The sequence below is a fragment of the Ursus maritimus genome, unplaced genomic scaffold (assembly GCF_017311325.1).
Source record: "Ursus maritimus isolate PB19 unplaced genomic scaffold, ASM1731132v1 scaffold_12, whole genome shotgun sequence".
Taxonomy (NCBI): domain Eukaryota; kingdom Metazoa; phylum Chordata; class Mammalia; order Carnivora; family Ursidae; genus Ursus; species Ursus maritimus.
Window position 1 is genome coordinate 67,634,278 of NW_024423564.1, and position 17,685 is coordinate 67,651,962.

Here is a 17,685-nt window from a genome sequence, read left to right on the forward strand (position 1 = left end):
AAAACAGACCTATCCTTTCTCACCAAGGAACAAAGAGAAATGTAGTACAGACTGACTGGGCATCATTTTAAGACAGTGCCTCGACTGTTCTTCAAATTATCATGGGCAACAATTTGTAAGATTCTAAGCACATCACTAAGATGTCAATAAGGAAGGTTAAGATTCTGAGCAAGGCCAGTTATAACAACCATGCAAAGGGATACTATTTTTTAGCTCTTTATTTTTTTTTAAAGATTTTATTTATTTATTTGACACAGAGAGAGACAGCGAGAGAGGGACCACAAGCAGGGGGAGTGGGAGAGGAAGAAGCAGACTCCCAGCAGAGGAGCCTGATGTGGGGCTCAACCCCAGAACGCTGGGATCACGCCCTGAGCCGAAGGCAGAGGCTTCACAACTCAGCCACCCAGATGCCCTTATTTTCTAGTTCTTTAGGGCAAAACAGCCAAAAGCCTCAATAGCTCTATTAGTTTGCTAGGGCTGCCAGAACTAAGTACCACCGACTAGGTGGCTTAAACAAAGGACATTTATTTCCTCACACTTCTGGAGGCTAGAAGGTGTCAGTAGGGTTGGTTTCTTCTGAGACCTCACTACCTGGCTTATAAATGGCTGGTCTCTGTGCCTTTGTCGTAAATCCTCTCTTTACAGGGCACCATTCATATCAGGGTCCACCTCAATGACCTCATTTAACCTGTAAAGACCCCATCTCCAAATACAGTCACATTAAAGGTACTGGGGGTTATAACATCAACATATAAATTTTAAGGAGGACACAATTCAGCCCATATCAATTGTTATACTCCACGGGAATAAAATACAATTCAACATGGCCACTGCAAGATGGCAGTGTACAAATCCTAGCTCCCTCTCTCAGGTCATATATACATATATATGTATATATGTACATATATATATATATACACACACACACACACACACACACACACATATAATGTATTTATTTATTTAAAAGATCTCTACACCCAGTGTGGGGCTCAAACTTACAACCCTGAGATCAAGTCACACGCTCCACCAATTGAACCAGCCAGGGTCCCTTGGGTCATCTATTTTTAAATAAAGGTCAAATTCACTGCCAGTAGCTCTCAATTTTTAGTTCTTCATATTGTTTACTAGAATCATTTTTCTCTTCTTTCAACTTGCATTTGCTCAATTGCTTAATAACAGCAATGTTCAATAACCACATCTACATGGTAAGGATTTTGTAGAATTTAAGTGAGTCATTGTGCTCACTAGGCATTGATGCTGTTCTATGCTCTGAATGTGACTAGAGAGAACAAAACTAAATTAGTGGATGAATAGCAATGAGCAGGGGTAAAAGATAAAATTGAATAAAATAAACCTAAAAGAATAAAGAAGGTAATAAAGGCGGGGCCTGGAAGTGACAAGAGACTGTAAAATACCCCTCCTACCCCCAGTATGGGGAAATTTAGTAAAGAATGTCATGAACATGTTTTTTGGGAAAATAAGACCTGGGGCTGCAAAATAATATAGATTCAGAATTTACTATATTAGATTAATGAAGTATCTTAGATGGAGAAGCAGAACAATATAGTTGTTAAGAATATGATCTCAGGGCACCTGGGTGGCTCAGTGGGTTAAGCATCTGCTTTCAGCTCAGGTCATGATCCTGGGGTCTTGGGATCAAGCCCCACATAGAGCTCCCTGCTCAGTGGGGAGTCTGCTTCTCCCTCTTCCCCTCCCCACCACTCATGCTCTCTCTCTCTCAAGTAAACAAAATCTTAAAAAAAAAAAAAAAAAAAAAGAATATGATCTCTGAAGCCAGACTGCCTAGGTTTTACTACCAATTCTGCCACTTACCAGCTGTTTTATCTTGAGTAATTTATTCAACCTCTATTTAACCTCTCTGTGCGCCTTGGTCTTCTCATCTGCAAAATGAGCATAATAATGATCCCTGCCTCATAGAACTGGTGTGAGGATTGAATGACCTCAAATTTTCAAATGCTTAGAATGGTACCTGGGAGCCATTAAGTCCTCAGAGTTGGTTAGCTTATTAACTAAATACAAAATAGCACATGTTCCATCAGAAACATTAGAGCAGAGGGTTTAAGACAACAGATATCATAGAAGAGTCTGTGGGGCTGAATGCCAGTTTCTATTACTTATTAATAATCTCCTTAACCTCTCTGTACCACAGTGCCTTCACTTACAAATAGATTTACTTGGATTATCCACTTCATCAATAAAATGGACTTGTATTGCCATCTCATCAGGGTATTCTGAGGATTAGAAAAATGCTTAGCACACAGTAAATGCTTGGCAAATTTTACCTATTCTTATTCTTCTGTTGGTTCATGTCTCAACATTTCTTGACTAAGCATGATAAAACAAAGAGGCTGTCCTGCTTCTACTAGGTTTATCTAACGTGTGAATCAGTCTACCAATAATTTCATGATGGAAGCATGAGTTCAAAATATTAGGAAAGATTGGATTTCTGCTTCCTGCCATGAAGGGGAAAGAGAGATCAGCTTCACCCTTGTGCCTCAAAAAGTAAAAACAAAACAAAATGCTACATGTGAAACAATAGCTTTTAGACATTTTACAGAAGGGAAACATACAAAGTAAGCCCTAAAATTGCCCCAAAGTAAGTCCTAAGATTGCCCCAGCTTACTGCTGAGAGAACATTTCTAGGAAGCAACACAGGGAGCACCCAAAGAGCTGAGCTCTCTACCCAAGTTGAAGAGTCGGAACTGAGAAGCTGGGGAGATTAAGGTAGCTAAAATTTGGAAGGCAGAGTACTAGAAAGGAGAGAGCTATACAGAGAGAGCTCAGCAAGGGGGTTCCTCTTGAATTTCCAGCCAAGTGATGTGGATAAGAAAACTATCCAAGGGGGTGCCTGGGTGGCTCAGTCGTTAAGCGTCTGCCTTCAGCTCAGGGCATGATCCCAGGGTCGTGGGATCGAGCCCCGCATCGGGCTCCCTGCTCGGCTGGGAGCCTGCTTCTTCCTCTCCCACTCCCCCTGCTTGAGTTCCCTCTCTTGCTGGCTGTCTCTCTGTCAAATAAATAAATAAAATCTTAAAAAAAAAAAAAAAAAACTATCCAAGAAAATGAGTAGGCAGTACACTCCCCAGAGCTCACACAGGGCCAGGAATAGATCATGTTCCCACCAGCATGAGTGGAGAAAAAAAACTCATAATGCTTAGGCATTGAGTAGAGAACTCTGAAAGCACTGCCTCAGAATTAAGAAAAAATTAGCCCCAAATGCTGCTCTAAGCACACCCAACAAAGCCAATCCCAACAAAGTAATCCTCAAAAGAATCAAACTGTTTCTGAATAATATAACTGGATCCCAGAATAAAATTCAAGAATATTCAAAGAAATACAAACATATGCAGCAAACGACAAGGTAAAATCATCTTGCTATATTACTGAACTGCTACTTGGCATGGGACAGATAGAAAAGAAGAATGGAATGAAACACTAACCCAGTCACCAAACATGCGAACAAGCCTAAGGGGAAAAAAAGTAACAAAATTTAAGAAATTTTCAAGCCCTTAGCTGCAAGACATTGCTTCAGGTTGTGTGTCCTAAGACCACAGGTGTGAAGAGATAGTACTTCAAGTCATGTGCCAAGAAGGGGGCACATGTTAGGCTGTCAGTGCTACCCAACTTACAATTTTACTCAGCATCAAACACCAAGTCTGGTACCTCCTGAAAGGTGACTTCAGGAGAAGTCAGCCTCTAACATTGTCCTACGTCAGTCTAACACTGCCCTAATATGTCTGGAATTTGAGCTCCTATATCAAATAATGTCACTTCAGTGTTGCTTCTCAAATTTCTAGTTTTCTAGTTTTCCTGGTTACTTTTTTTTTTTCTAGCAAAAAGCTTAACAAATACCTATTGATCAAACATACTTTCCTTCTTGAAAAAATTTTTGATTGGTTTCCAAGATAACTCTCTCTTGATTCTTCTCATTCCTAAAAAGCCCCACTCCTTTTCAGTCTCTCCTCTGCTAGTTCCTCATCTTCCCAATCTCCTAAAGTCAGATGACCTCAGGGTTCAATCCTTTGACATTTCTTCCTTCTTTATCAACAGACACTCATTGGATGATCTCATAATTCTAATCATTTGTTTCACTAAACACTGACAATTCCTTATATACCATCAGCCTAAATTTCATCTACATTTAACTGAATGTCTGATCAGTGATCTCTTATAGTTTCCCAGTCTCAGTTCATGGTTCTTCCAATTTTCTAGCTGTTCAACCCCCGATTTTCAGTCACCTTTCACTCATATTCTTCTCAAATTCTGCCATTTAATCCATCAACAAATCCTATCAATTCTACCTCCAAAATACATCCTCAAATTTGACCACTTTTTACCACCTGCACCACCATGGTCTTACCTAGACTATACCAGTAACCTTCTGACTATAGCCAGAGGGATCCTTTTGATTTAAGTCAGATCATAACATTCTTCTGCTTCAAACCCTTCAAGAGCTTCTCATGTCATTCAGCATAAAAACAAAAATCTTTACAATGGATTTAAAGTTCTACTACATTTGGCTTCTCACTATGTCTCCCACCTCATTTCCCACTTCTTACCTCTTAACTCATTCCACATGAGCTTTACTGGACTCTGCTGAACAAAGAACACATGAAGCAAACTCTTAGATCAAGTCTTTGGCACTTACTGTTGCCTCTGTCTGAAACACTCTTCTCCAGATACCTCTATTCTGGCGCTGTGACTTTCCTTCAGGTCTTTGCTCATATGTCAACTTATGAGTGAGGACCTTCCCTCACCATCTTATATAAAATGTCAACCCCTGGGCCTCACATTCCCTACTCTCCTCAACTTACTTTTATTTTCTCAATATCACATATGTCCATCTGTTATACATTTATTCATTAATTTTTCTCCCTCTACTAGAATCTAAGTTCCTCTGAGGGCAGGGACTTTAGCTCTTTCTATTCACTCTTCTGTTTTCCGTGCCTAAAACAGTGTCCAGCACATAGCATGTACTCAAACGGTGACTATATTAAAAGAAAGAAATGAGGAGAAGAGGGTTATTTTCAGCAATCTGAACAAATCACTTAACCTATTTCAGAATCAAATTTTCCTGTTGTGTAAAATGTGGCATTTGGACTAGTTAACCTTTAGAGAGCTCTAGCATTCTGTCACACTATGCTTCTCCCATGGAGTGGTCACAGGGCGGTCCTACCATCACACTGGGCATAGAACTGTGTAACTACTGATATGCTACCTTTGTTTCTCTTGAATTTTGAATATAGCAGAAATATCGGACATTCTTCTTACTCTTCTCTGTGACTTTTATTCTGTTTCTCCCCATTATTAAGGAGAAAGGTTTGGGTTTTAGTTACTAGGCCAAAAGCAATCACCAAGGCCCACATTAATGTCACAGCAGGTTTCCTTACCTCCACTGCAGCGGGCGGCTGGAACAGGGACTGCCAGGGCTGCTATGAGCTTGTGAGTTCAGGAAAAAGGCAAGAGGAGAAGTAGCCAGGGCACAGTCAGCACTAAATGGGATCTTAGTGAAGTACAGGGCTGAAGCTGATGTGGGTGAAAACATGTGCTGGTTTACTTCAGATCCTCGGCAAAGTGCAGAGATTCTGACAACGTACCATCATAGAGAAAAAGCAGGGTCAGGGATAATTTCTCAACCAAAAAGAAACATATTCAAAGTGGATTAATTTAGGCAAGAGGCTCAAAAAAAAAAAAAAGTAGTCAAAAATCATTCTTCAGTATCATACCCCAGTGCAATGTTGGCACAGAAGGACCACTGAGACTAAAATTTAATCCACAGAATTAAAGCCAAAAATTTAAGCTTTGGGTATTCAAAGTATTTAGAATTAGTTTCTGGAAAAATATTGCAAATCTACTACAACTCCCTGATTAGCAAGCAGTAAGTAATATTTTGTGTTCAATGACTAAAACTTTCTGGAGAGATGTATATATCCATAAAAGTAAGACATTAACGGTTAGATTATATCTACCATAACACCAATTTATTTAGCTAACTTTTGTCTAATGAAACCTCAAATAACATCACTTAATTCTGTATAATAAATTTTGCTTCTACTTAAATTTTAGTTTTTTGGTTACTTTTTTCCCCTAAAAACAACCCAACCATCTTGATACATGTTAAGTCCTAATGAAGACTATTAAGTAAATACACATCATTAGACTGAAAACAGATAGCAAATATGGATTTCTACTTTGTTGATCATTGATTGATAAGTCACAGATGATGAAAAGTAATTGACAGATGCATAGCATTTAATTTGCTATAGTAGGAACATGGCTTTCTATACAAATACCATATTTAGCCACAATATTTCATTTCAAAGATTTAAAAAAATTTAAGTTTCACATAAGCACCTTTTAAAAAATATTCGTTTCCTGTACTGTTATTACTGACTGTATATGGTTACATTCTACTCGTGTTTAATTACATATATTCAAAGGAAATCTTTACCTTCCTACTAATTATCCCTTTAGCTGGCTTCAGCATATTTCCCAGATGAGTACACAATATGAGGATATAAAAGGACAGAAAAGGCAGAAAGGGCAGAAAACTATTTAAAATTACAGGTGTACCTAAGTTTCCACAAACTCAACATATTAATAAAAATTACAAGAATTGAAAATATGAACTTTGGATTAATTTCTCACTTTCAAAAAGAATTTTCACTTTTCTAAAGAACTATTTCAAAACTCAGCTCCCTCGTGTGTGTGTGTGTGTGTGTGTGTGTGTGCGTGTGTGTGTGTGTGTATGATCTAGAGCTAGTTAGAACATACAATAAGACAGTGCTTATTAACCTAAATAATACCGTTTTACAAAATTTGGAGTCTCAAATCTTAATACATAAAATGAGGCTTAGCCATTGTGATGAATATACAATTAAGATTATAAACCCATGAGAACCAAATCTCATTCTCTATTTGCTAGTAATAACCGCTCTGCAAACTGGTTATACAATGAGGCTAGAGTTTAAAAAGGATTGTTTGAAAAAGGAAAGGTGATTTATAAACTACTTACTAGCTCCTCATGGGGAATTTTCCTAAGCTAAATTCAAAGTCACTAAAACAGATGACAATAATTACCAACTGTAGTGCACCAACATTTGGAGAGCATGATTTTGACCACTTATGTTCCCTGAAACTACAAACTTAATTTAAAAATTTTACAATTTTGCTAACAAATCCTCTTCACTTTAAATGACACTTTAGTTCATGAAGCTTCTTTTTTATGGTCTTTAACTTTCAGTCTTAGTAGGAGAATAAACACTTTTTTAAACATATGCCCATCTTTCCAATTATATACTTCAAACAAGTCCAGTCTTCCAAGGTCTGGTAAAATCATTAATTTAATCAATGAGCATCCACTAACACAGAAGGGCAATGACCAAAGGAAGCCCACTGAAGAAGTGTGTCTATTCAAGCATACCAGGTAAGCGCTAACATTCACGGGAAGAAAGTCTGAGGGGCACGCCCTCCACCCTGTGAGTTACACAAAGGCAGTTCAAGACAGATCACTGAAGAGGAATGGATTCTAGGACACTTCTTTCCCTGGTTCCCTACTTTGCTGATCAATTCACTCTGCACTTCTTCATTAAATAAGCCTGAGCGGCTCCTGGAAAAGCTACCCTGACGTGGAAGCCTTCTTCCATTCCCCAGCTATGATATCCTTATCTAAGTATTTTTCTATTTCTATTTTATTTCTCTATTGGCTAACACAGAAATAAAATTCAGGTCACACCCTAAAGGACTCAGGTTTGGATCTGCAAGGGCAGATCCGAGGTCCTGAGCTGACAGGCCAGGGGCAGAAATACAATACCCTCTCCAGCCCAAGGAGAAGATACTTTCATTTCCATTTGTTTCTCACATTCATGGGGCTTGTATATGCAGCTTTGACCCTAAATTTAAATACATATCTGTTTTCATGGCAGGAAAAAAAGAATCTTCATCGATAACCCAGTTCCCCAGGTACCTCAGCACCCCTAAAATAGTATCTAACTCAATTTTCATAATTAGAAGCCCCATAGGCCCCTGCCAGGGACCAGTGTTTTGACCTTGAATTTGTGAAGCCAGCTCAGCCCTCTTTCGGACAGGCATCTCCAAAGCAGAGTCTTTATCCAAGCAAATGAAAGTGTGTTAGTTGGCATTAGTTCTTTTCCTGATATCTGCCAGTTTCCAGTCAGAGACCCCAGCCTCCTTACTGAATCCGCAGACATGGTGCTCCCAGTCTCTCTCTCCTCCGTTTCATCATTTTCCTGGCTACTCAAAGCTTTTGCCCTCTCACACTCGGGAGTCTTGGCAGGAAGTTCTCTCACACAAGGGGTATGCAGTCTATAAGCCAAAGGAAACTTACAAAGGTTTCCCAAACTTAAGAGAAAAATTAAAGCACTGTTCTTCAAAAACATAATATTCAGAATTCACCCCCACCCCCACCACAAAAGACCTAAGAGCCCAGGAGGCAGCAGTGAGGCACAGTGAGGAGTCCCAAATCCCAAATGAATCAGCTGTCCTCTGATCTGCCTGACATCATTCACACTCAGCCTGTAACAAATCAGAGCGTCAGAGAGCACCTTGTTCCTCCTCACTGACAAGCACCAAACTCCCTCCCCCACAAGTCAGTTGCAACCTCCAACCCTGAGGCCTTGTAGCAGTGAAGACTCTGGCAAAAATTGTACATACCAACTTGAAAACTCACACTGTGACAGAAATACCATTAACTCTGGAGGCGTGGGCCAGTATAGAACAGCTGTTGCAGTGGGCAAGGGATTGGAAGAAAGCATACCGACATCCCAAATCAGTAAATTAAGGAGCTCAGAATATGTGGGCATTTCTGCAACATTATTCATTCTCAAATCCGTGTCAGGTGGAGGATGAGTCTTAATGTTAGGGCTCAAAGCACAGTCATTATTCAAATTCTGAATTTGACCAATTAAAATAAAGTCTGTATTCCTTCCTTAGACAAAGTTCAGCATCATTTTTAATTCAATTTCTACTACTCTCTAATCACTTGAATAACCTTGGGTGAGAAAAGCCATAGGAAAGCTAAGAAAATAAACCCAGAAACAATATGGTTTAATTTCTGTCAGTAACTATTAATGAAATCATTTGTATGGCAGATGTTACACAAGACATTATGGTAAGCTACAGAAGAACTCTAATGAAGGGTAAGCTACTTAACTTGTGTATGCTTTGTTTTCCCTATCTGTAGAACAAAAATAATTTAAGGTACCTAAGTAAATAGGTTGTGGTGAAGATTAATATATGTAAAACAGAAAAGTGCCTAGCAAAGAGGAAGTGCTATAGAAGTGTTAGCTATTTTTTTTTTCAAAGATTTTATTTATTTATTTGACAGAGAGAGATAGTGAAAGAGAAAGAGCACAAAGAGGATGAGCTGCAGGCAGAGCAGGCAGAGGGAGAAGTAGGCTCCCCGCCAAGGAAGGAGCCCAACGCAGGGCTCGATCCCAAGACCCTGGGATCGTGACCTGAGCTGAAGGCAGGTGCTTAACTGACTGAGCCACCCAGGCGCCCCAAAAGTGTTAGCTATTATTATAGTTCTTGCCCTCCAGGAGCTGGCTCCCAATGTAGAGGTGGAGATAAGCCCAAACATACAAGAAGCCATCTGACAAAGACAGCCTGGCCTGAAGAAAGCCAAGGGCTCAGGTAAAGCCAAGTGATCAGTGGAGCTAAGGGAACCAGAGTAAGCAAAAGGCTTGGTCCCCTGCTTCCGAGCACCTGCCAACTCTGAAGGGCTCCTCTCGTTTATTTAGACGACAAAGTATGTCAAACTGTTTTTCTAGGGTAACAGTCAAACAATTAATTCCTACCCCAACCAATACTTTTTCAACTGCAGTTCACAACTCTTTAGTAACTCTTAAAATCAATTTAGAAGTCAGGACCAACATTTTCTTAAAAGGGAAAGAGAATGAAATAGAATAGAAAATACCAGAGTGCTTCACACAGTAAGAACTGTTCTGTGAAATATGTATGCTTGTGACATCTATTACTGATAATACATATAAATACAAGGGCAAACAGATGGGATGGGCTGCCATGTAAAAATCTATTTTTTATGAAGGGTCAGAGTCTAAAAAATTTGAAAGCCACTGTACTTATTATCCAAGCAAACTCACTCTCACCTAGTAGCTACAGACATTCACTTTTCCTCCCATTACCAGTCTAATCACTTGGCTCTCACAGCTCCTATTTCAGAATCCCCTGCGCTCTACAAGTCCTAATGGAAATGGAAACACTCTCAGAAATCTACAGCTTCCAAATAAGCCTGGAGTCCATTTTGGGAAAGTTTTGTGATATTATCGGGTCAGTCACAAAAGCCCACACTCTCACAACTAAGAAACCAGCCATGGTCTATCCCCAACCCAAGCCGAGGTCATGCAGTTAAAGCCAGACCCTAAGTTTCTACTCAACACTGTCCATTCTCTAATACCCAAGCCCAGTCTCCTGAATAATAGTAATAGTAATATAATAATGATGACATAACAGCAACCAACATTTATAAGTACTTACTATGTACTGGATTTTATTCTAAGCACTCTACACATAAAACTGAGGTAGTACTCATTGCAGTCCCATCATTATTCCATTAAAACACACACATACACATACACACACACACACACACAAAACACACACAAAGAGGTAAAACTAATTAAAGGGGTGGTAAGGGGAAAGTACCCTTTCCTCAATATATCTGCACCTAGTTACCCTACATATGAATTATGCCAGCCAGAAGCATTCCTGTGTTCAGCCAAGTTGGTGAACTGAAGCAATCTCTAGAATCAATGTTATGAACTGCTGTGCTATAAATACCTTTCAGCAGAAGATTCTGACAATAGCAAATACATTTCTATCTAGCTTGCTGTGCACTAATAAATTGGGAGAGGAGAGAGAGCATGGAGCTCCTTAAATAATGGTAAAGGTTAGAAAATATTTGATTTTTAGAGAATGAGAATCATATCTTATGTCCTTCATCTGACCCAAAGAAGATACCACTCTTACTTCTAGGGTTTAACATAGCCCTATACACAGCACTTACTTTAAACTTACTTGCATTATAATACATTTGTGACAATATTGCTGTAGCTTTGTCAGCACTAGGAAAGCTTAACATTTCCCTGGGATTGGTCAGCACTCAACAATTTGAGGTATGGAAAATCAAACATCAACCTTTTCTTATTTGCTCACACAACATCTATTTATTGACTGCATTACCACCCTTAGGACCAGGCAAGAAAGATCTCTGCCATGAGCTTCTCACTTTAGCAGTTCTGCAAAATCACACACACACACACACACACACACACACACACAAATTCACTAAAGAAATGGGTTGCCTCTGTCACACTTGTGATCTGGAGTGTTGCACTAACAAAGTGGAACCCTAAAAATCCATTCTTACCATTAACACTGTTTAAATCCCAGGAAAACACTTGCTCACATCTTTCTTCCTATGTATTTTTTAAGAAGACAACCATGTCAGATAGCTGCTATAGACTCTGAAACTGCAAACTTCTAAAAGAACTCTGCTGAGATTATAAAATATTTTCACAGCAAAGGGCCTTAGAAGTAAGCAAAAAGACAAATCAATTAACCTGTCAAATCCTTCCTCCTCTCAGGTAATAAGAATGTAATAGATTTCTTGGCTAATACAAGTACTGGTTCCAAATACAACCAAATACCTAGTTACTTGATTTCCTTCTGTTCTAATTCATGGTTTGAAAGATATTCATCATTTAGTTCAGTATTCATAACAGAGCACATGGCAGCTAAGGAACATTCTGCAGAATTAAGGGATTCATACTACTAGTAAGTTTATTTTTGTGCAGGTCTAGATGTAACATATGTAAGGCCACAGACTAATTTTTATACTGATAATTGTACAATTCATGCTAAAACTGAAATGTTTCTTATGAAAATACATACTTAGATGTATTTTTAAAAACCATGAATTTTTTTAATTTAGCTGAATTTTAAAAAAAGAATTATTTTAGAGAGAGAGTGTGTGAGCAGGGGGAGGGGCAGAAGGAGAGGGAGAGAGAGAACCCCAAGCAGACTCCCCATGAGTTTGGGGCCCTGAGGCTCAATCCCACAACCCTGAGACCATGAACCCAGCCGAAACCAAGAGTCTGACGCTCAACTGACTAAGCCAACCAGGCGCCCCAATAATTTTAAATATTTAAAAATAAAAATAGGGGCACTTGGGTGGCTCAGTCAGCTGAGTGTCTGACTCTTGATTTTGATCTTGGGTCATAAGATTGAGCCTTGTGTGGGGCTCCTCACTCAGTGGGGAATCTGCTTAAGATTCTCTCTCTCGCTCTCATGCTCTCATGCTTTCTCTCTCTCTAAAATAAATAAATAAATCTTCAAAAAAAATAAAAACAAAAATAACTTTAGAAGCATGAAAATTTTCAATTTTTAACGCTTTGTTTTCTATAAAAATATATTCAGACTTGTGCTCACTTCAGCAGCACATATACTGAAAGTGGAACAGTACAGAGAAGATTAACACGGCCCCTGCACAAGGATGACACACAAATTCATGAAGCAGTCTGTATTTTTATACTTTGTAATATATTTTTGGAAACTGAAAAACTATATATTTAAACTTGGTACTCTCTGAATACAATTACATTTTATTTTTAAATCCTATAGATTATAATAATGAGTACAAGCTATAATCATGACAGAGATAGAAAAGCAGGAAAGTGGAGCTTAAGAAAAAGATATAGGGGCACCTGCGTAGCTCAGTCAGTTAAGTATCAGACTCTTGGCTTTGGCTCAGGTCATGATTTTTGGGTCGTGAGATCGAGCCCCATGTTGGGCCCTGCGCTCAGCATGGAGTCTGCTTGATATTCCTTGTCCCTCTGCCTCTGCCCCTCCCACTCGTGCACTCTCTCCTTTTCTCTCTCTCTCTCTCAAATAAATAAATAAATAAATAAATAAATAAATAAATAAATAAATAAACTTTTTTTTTTAAATAAAAATAAGGGGCGCCTGGGCGGCTGCCTTCAGCTCAGGTCATGATCCTGGAGTCCCAGCATCAAGCCCCATGTCAGGGTCCCTGCTCAGGGGGGCGTCTGCTTCTCCCTCTCCCTCTGCTCCTCCCCCTGCTCATGTTCATGCTGTGTGTGTGTCTCTCTCTCAAGTAAATAAATAAAATCTTTAAAAATAAATAAATAAATAAATAATTTTTAAAAATCTTTAAAAAAAAGAAACAGAAATAGAAAATCTACAAATAAGTTGGTCTGCTTAAATTAAAAACTAAAACTAATGAATGTGAACAGACTTCACCTCACACAGAAAGCACACATATAATTAACAGCAGTAAAGAAAAGAGAATAACAAGAAATAAGCAAATTCAAAGAAGTGAAGCAAATGTCAATATAGAAAGCAGGTATAATTGTTCTTAAAAAAATATTATCTATCCAATATTTAGCCAAATACAAAGGTGTTTTTTTCTCCTTGTGGTTTAACGGTGAAGTAACCACAGAAAACAAAGAAATATTTATAGGTTTAATATAAATTATTTTGAAATTTAATGCTGAAAGGGCTAAACACTTAAGTTGGATAAAAAATGATGACACAAATGGTCACTGACAAGAATAAAGACTTAAATGAAATTATTAATTTTACTAATAAAGCAAGAAAAAAAGTCACACCTAAACTTTTTAAAAATGTATCTATGACTCAGTTCTACAGATCATAACAGGAACAAAAGTCAGGTTAAACAACTTTGTTTTATATATTACTCAGTTACCTGAAGAGGAAAATGAGGCAGTAGAAATGAGAATTTCATTAACTTGAAACAAAATACAGGCTCTGACTTAGGACAGAACTAAGAAAAAACTCTCAATTTTAGGTATTAAGACTGTCAAACTTTCACCTGCAACTATGACAGAGTTATGGAAACAAAACTAACCATTCTACTGCAAACCCCCATGAAACTAGACGAAATATATGAGGCAGTAGCTTTCAGGCACTGGGAAAAGGCAACACAAAAATGCAAACCCAGAAAAAAGGGAAACTCAAATGCAGAGACATCCCTAGTGTCCCTACCCTCTACTTGGGAATAATTTTCTTACAGTGTCACAGACAGCTACAGTTCAAGCAAAACACAGTAGTTCCCCTAAGCTGAGAAAGCACAGGTGAGAGTTCAGGGCAGCTAATCAAACACACACTGAACATTCATCAAAAAAGACCACAAGCTAGGCCACAAAAGAAGTCTCAAGAAATTTCCAAAGATTGAAATCTTATAAAGTAATGTTACCTGAACACAACAGAACTCAAAATCAATTACAATTTTTAAAAAGCCTACACGATTCCCCAACGTTTGAAAATTAGACCACACTTCTAAATAATCTATTGGTCAAAGATGAAATGACAAAGGAAGTTAGAAAATAATTTAGATTCGATTAAATACACAACATATCAAACTTTATAGTATGCAGCTAAAGGAGTGCTTAGAAGGAAATTTATAGCTTTAAATGCTTACATTAAAAAAGGAAGATCTAAAATCACTAATTTATGCCTCTATATTAAAAACTGAAAAAAGAAAAGCAAATTAAATTCAAAATACAAGAATACATAAAAGTAAACACAGAAATCAATGACTGAAACACTGTCAACTATACTTCAATTTAAGAAAGGGGTGGGGGGACAGAAGAGCCCTGTCATGAGTTCTAGAAGCTGCGTCGATGGTTTAAGACATGTTTTTAAAAAGAAGAAGAATCAATGACAGAAAATAGAAAAAATTAACAAAACCAAGAGTGGGTTCTTTGAAACTATTAATAAAATTAATAAAAATCTTTGTAAGACAGAGGCATCTGGCTTGCTCTGTTGGTAGAGCATTCAACTCTTGATATTGGGGTCATGAGTTTGAGCCCCACGTTGGGCGTAGAGTTTACTTAAAAGGAAAAAAAATCCTAGTAAGACAAATCAAGAAGCAAAGGAGGGAAAACACAAATTACCATTCTTAGGAATAAAAGATGGCTTATTGTGATGCTTCAACAGACAAAAGAATGAGAATGCCATGAACAACTTACGCCAGTAACATATAAGATGGATAACTTACATAAAAAAGTTCAGGGGCGCCTGAGTGGCTCAGTTGGTTAAGCATCGGACTCTTAGTTTCGGCTCAGGTCATGATCTCAGGGTCCTGAGACTGAGCCCAAGAAGGGCTCTGTGCTCAGTGTGGACTGTGCTTGAGATTCTCTCCCTTTCCCTCTCCTTCCCCCTCTACCCCTCTCCCCACTAGTTCTGTTTCTCTTCTCTCTCAAATAAATAAAATTGGGGCACCTGGGTGGCTGAGTCAGCTAATTATCTGCCATTGGCTCAGGTCATGATCCCAGGGTCCCGGGATGGAGCCCTACATCGGGCTCCCTGCTCAGCAGGAAGTCTGCTTCTCCCTCTCCTGCTGCTAATCCCCCTGCTTATGCACTCTCTCTCTATCAAATGAATACATAAAATCTTTAAAAAAGAAGTAAAATAATAAAATAAAATAAAATCATTTTTTAAAAAGATTTACCAAAACTTACTTAAGATACAGACAATATGAATTATGCTAAGTGACAGAAGCCAGACATAAAAGGGCAAATACGGTGTGGTTCTACTCACATGAAATACCTAGAACAAGCAAATACCTCAGTAGAATACAGAAATACAGAATATAGAAATACAGAATACAGAAAGTAAAATATAGATACCAGGGGCTGGGAAAAGGGGAGAATGGGAAATTATTGCTTAAAGGTTACAAAGTTTCTACTTAGGGTGATAAAAAAAAGTTTAGAAATACAGTGGTGATGGTTGCACAACATTGTGAATGAACTTAATGCCATTAAATTGTATACCTGAGAAAGTGTACAATTCAATGGCAAAGTTTCATGTTATGTGTGTCTTATCACAATTTTTTAAACTTAAAAAACTAATTCAAAAGGGATTAAGACCCAAATATAAAAGCTAAAATTACAAAACTCCTAGAAGAAAACATTGGAGAAAATCTGCATGATCTCGGGATAGGCAAGGATTTCTTGGACAGAGAATAAATACTCACAAATTGAACTCACAGTAAAAAACAAAAAACAAAAAACTCACAAATTGAACAATACCAAAATTAAAACCTTATGCTTTTTGAAAGATACCATTTTGTGTATCTTTCAAAGGAAAAGGCAAGCTGTAGACTAGAGGAAAATAATAGTCACAATATATCTGGACCAAAAAATTCTGTATCTGGAATATATAAACATCTCTTATAACTCAATAATAATAAACCAAACAATTCATTTTTTTAAGTGAGCAAAAGATTTGAGCACACATTTCACAAAAGAAGATACTAAATAAATAAATAAATAAATAAATAAATAAATAAATAACTTGCTAGCTAGCTTACTTGGTAACAACCTTACTTTTAAAATTTGAATCCTCTAGGTCAACGTAGTTTAATTTAAAAATACAGATGTCTAGGACTTATTCCTGACTCACTAAATCCTTTTACTTGAGATCCTTAGTATAGCCTTGGTATATACATTATGCCATAAGATTATTATATGTTATATATCAGGATTTTTTCCTCTGCAAAAATGATGTTCATTCATGTTTTATAAATCGACTATAATATTCACAGTCTTCTTTGAAAACAACTACTCTTAGAGACATTTTGCTAAAACATTTTTGAATTGGCTTTAATATTCTTGTTTTGCATGCCACAGAAACAACTTAATTCCCTGGTTAGTTGCATTATTCTTGTTATGAACTCTCATTAGACCTCTCACATTTAAAAACCACCAGTAATAAATTGACCACAGCTATTTTAAGTCTTTGTCATCTACAGAAAGATTTTGTTTTATACGGACGCTAGTCTGAATGATCTGCAATCAACTAGAAGCCAGAGTCCGTGTTTTCAACAAAGGATTGTCTCAGAGCCCCCTGGAAAAGGACTGTAGCAGCTATCTCAAACTACTGACACATCAAAGAATGGACTCTTGGGGACAGGATTCTGAAGCCATCGCTTGGACAACTGGACAACTTCCAGACCATTCCACTGGACTGAGTCAGAATTTCCAGAACTCTTTTTAGTTGAGAAGCGGACCATTAAACTAGATCCAGTGAAATGAGAATTAATTACATAGGCCTAAACGAACTAATGAGAGATGATTATAGTTATTTGTTTGGAATATTGTCTTATTAATATCTGTTTTCTAGATACATAAGGAAGCCTGCTCTCTTGCTTCTTGAGCTATCTAAACCCTAAAAAACTTAGTAACCATTGCTTTTGTAAAATGCAACATCCCTGAATCATATCTGATTTTCAAAGACTCTATCCCCAGTGAGATTTGAGTCTTGCTGAATTTTCTTACTGAATGTCCTTAAAATATCATTGCAAAAAAAGGTTATACAACAAAGGATCTGGCACAAAACAAAACAAAACAAAACAAGAATTTGCCTGAAATGTCATATTTGAGAATGATGCTACTTATTTAAGCCACTTACAAGGAACTACAGTTGACTTTACGGAGCCAGTACTAACAAAACTCTCCCGTGAAAATTGCCCTTGTCCCTAGCTTTCCAGGATTCAGCCTTCTGGATGGTAAGGAAGGTTACCTCCTGGAAGGCCCAGGGCCCTTAGGACATTTGGGGGATCTTGAAAAAAGAATTCAC

The 17,685-nt window shown here is 37.8% G+C and overlaps 1 protein-coding gene and 1 non-coding gene across 3 annotated transcripts in view; one reads left to right on the forward strand and one right to left on the reverse strand.

Annotated features, from left to right (window-relative positions):
- Positions 1 to 17,685, reverse strand: part of MAST2 (microtubule associated serine/threonine kinase 2) — a 201,301-nt gene that overhangs the window by 91,759 nt on the left and 91,857 nt on the right. The gene's annotated exons all lie outside the window — the stretch shown is intronic.
- Positions 12,485 to 12,591, forward strand: LOC121102158. The gene has a single exon (XR_005834246.1). It is a non-coding gene; the product is annotated as a U6 spliceosomal RNA (small nuclear RNA).